At 37.2% G+C, this 2,845-nt stretch overlaps 1 pseudogene; it reads left to right on the top strand.

Moving 5' to 3' along the window:
• The first annotated feature begins 502 nt into the window (after positions 1–502).
• Positions 503–2,820, top strand: LOC114761022 (tryptophan synthase beta chain 2, chloroplastic-like; annotated as a pseudogene).
• The last annotated feature ends 25 nt before the right edge of the window (positions 2,821–2,845 follow it).

The raw sequence follows: 2,845 nt of genomic DNA, 5'->3' as shown, positions 1-2,845 counted from the left end.
CTTTGTTTGATTTTATTTTGATTCTAAATACAAGACCTTAATCCACTTTGTTTCTTATATTTATGTGTTTTTTTAAGATAGTCTTTCTAGTAATTCTAGTTAATACACTTGATCAGTAAATATATTTTAGAAAAATAACACCTATTTATTACAAATAACCAACTTAACTTATTTTTTTAATCTCCTCAAATTAGTCAAATAGGTCTTATAATTAGGACCGGAGTTACTATTAAGTAACGAGTAACGGACGCGGTCATATTTTGTCACTTCCAAACTCTGACCCTTTACCATATATATAAAGGTGGATCCGAGGATATTCATTTCAACACAACATCCATATTTTCTCTCAACTCTCTAATCCTCTCTCACTTACAGATCCAATACACTCACACAAACCCTGCAAAATGATGGCATCCAAACTTCATGTTTCTGTGGTTAGTAGCCAAAGAGTGCCTCCATCAGTAACAGTGAGAAATTAAGAGATAAGAGAAGAGTGGCCAAAATGCAGACCTCGGCAAGGGCTCAAGCTCAAGCTGCTGAGGTAACTACTCCTAAGGAAAGTTCGAGGACGTCTAAGTTGCCTGAATTGATGACCTCTTCAGTGGTCTCCAGCAAGAGGCCTTTCTTCTTGGAAAGATCCCTTCAGGTCCAAAAGACCCAACCCAATTCAGCTGGAAAGTTTGGTAAATTTGGAGGCAAGTTTGTATGTGAGACTCTTATTGCTTGTCTCGACCAGCTCGAAGCTGAGTTTGCAGAAGTTCTTCGCGATGAACACTTTCAGGTGATTAAATTCTTATATCCTATATATAATTATCTAATGAAACTGCCAAGAACACAAGTTTTAATATATTATTTTCATGATATATCAGTCTTGCTAGTCTAACAATGAAGAAGATATATTGTGTGTGTTTGTGCGTGTTTGTGCGTGTAGGAAGAGCTAGCGGAGGCACTCAGAGACTACGTTGGGAGAGAAACACCTCTGTATCATGCTCGGAGGTTGACAGAGTTCTACAAGAGCAAAATCGCGGCGAAGGGGCTGAGATATTCCTCAAGAGAGAAGATCTTTGCCACGGTGGCTCTCCAAAAATGAACAACGCTATTGCTCAGGCCATGATCGCCAAGCGCATCGGCCGGAAACTCGTCGTGACAGCTACCGCCTCCGGCCACCACGGGATAGCTGCCGCCTCTGCTTGCGCAAAACTGGGATTGGACTGCAAAATCTTCATGGCGGCTAAAGACATGGAACAACAACAATCCAATGTTCAATTGATAAATTTGTTGGGTGCTCAGGTAAGTACTTACTGTTCATAATTTTTTTAAAAAAAGAGTGAATTACAATAAATAATAATTTCTGAAACTTGTTTTACTTTTCTAATCTTTAGTATAAGACCTATTTAACTAATTTGATTAGATTAAGAAAGTTAGGTAAGTTAATTAATTACAAGAAATATGAATATATTTTTGTAAAATACCATAATCATCTTCCTTAATATCCTCTCTCCTCTCTTCTACTTGATTATGTTTGAGTAAATATCCATAAGGATAATTTAGAAAAATTAATAAATATGAGAAATAGATATTATATATATGACCAAAACAACTCAACAATTAGATCCTATATTATATTAAGGATTGGAGGAGTAATTATTTTTCACTCTTATGATTTGATTGTAATTTTCTTTTTAAAAAACTCGGTACTTTAATTGTTTGATAGGTAGGAGGAAATGGAAGGGAGCAAAGAGAGAGAAATTTTAATGAGTTTGTTTTAAAAAATTGGGAAAATGGTATAAATGTTGATAAAAGAAAATATATATAAAAAATGATTAATATTAATTAAAAAATTTTAACCCCTCTTCTCTTATTTTTCAAACAAACTTATTAAAAAATTTTCTATTATTTTCTCTATTTCCCTGTTTGGTATGCGAGAAATGGAGAGAAAGGGGTAAGAAAATTTTAATAAACTTAATTTAAAAAATTGATAAAATGGAGCTAAGAGTTTTTGATTATTTTTTTTTACTCTTTAATGTTATATATTCTTTTTAAAAATTTTATAACCTCATTTTTTTTTAATTTTATAAATTCAGCTCGTTAAAAAATTTGTCATGTCTTTTTTCCCTCCAATTTTCTCGTACCAAACGAAGCTAAAAATGATGCGACCTTTTCGTGTAAAATCAGGTTGAAGGGGTTGATGGGCAATTCAAAGATGCAGCGTCAGAGGCTCTGAGGAGTTGGGTGGGAAGGTCGAAGAAAGCTATCACATGATGGGGACAGCGGTGGGGGCCCCACCCATGTCCCACCATGGTCCGACATTTCCAGTCGGTAATTGGAAGAGAAACGAGGAGGCAAGCTCTGGAAAAATGGGGAGGGAACCTGACGCGCTGGTGGCCTGCGTGGGGACAGGGTCAACGCGTTGGGGTTGTTTCACGAGTTCATCGGGGATTCGGAAGTGAGGTTGGTCGGAGTAGAGGCCGGAGGGTTCGGGTTGCAGAGTGGAAGACACGCGTCGACTTTGAGTAAGGGAGAAGTGGGCGTTTATCATGGAGCCATGACCTATCTTCTTCAGGATGGGATGGCCAGACTATTGAACCATACTCCGTCGCCGTTGGGTAATTTCATCGGACGGCCAGAATAATAAACTTTAAACTTACTTCAAATTTTAACAAACTATATAGCAAAAAGATTCAAACTTTAAACTTTCTAACATGTCTGTCTTGTGAATAACCAGGATGCAGTACCCAGCGGTTGGTCCAGAGCTGAGCTTTCTGAAAGAAATAGGGCGCGCCGAGTTCTACTCAGTAACAAACCGAGAAGCTCTTGATGGTATGCATAAATGCCCTTCTAAATC

The sequence above is a fragment of the Neltuma alba genome, unplaced genomic scaffold (genome assembly GCF_004799145.2).
Source record: "Neltuma alba isolate B1F8T4 unplaced genomic scaffold, ASM479914v2 tig00011065_pilon, whole genome shotgun sequence".
Lineage (NCBI taxonomy): Eukaryota > Viridiplantae > Streptophyta > Magnoliopsida > Fabales > Fabaceae > Neltuma > Neltuma alba.
The sequence above is the reverse complement of the archived record's forward strand: the minus strand, read 5'-3'. Positions and strand labels throughout refer to the sequence as shown.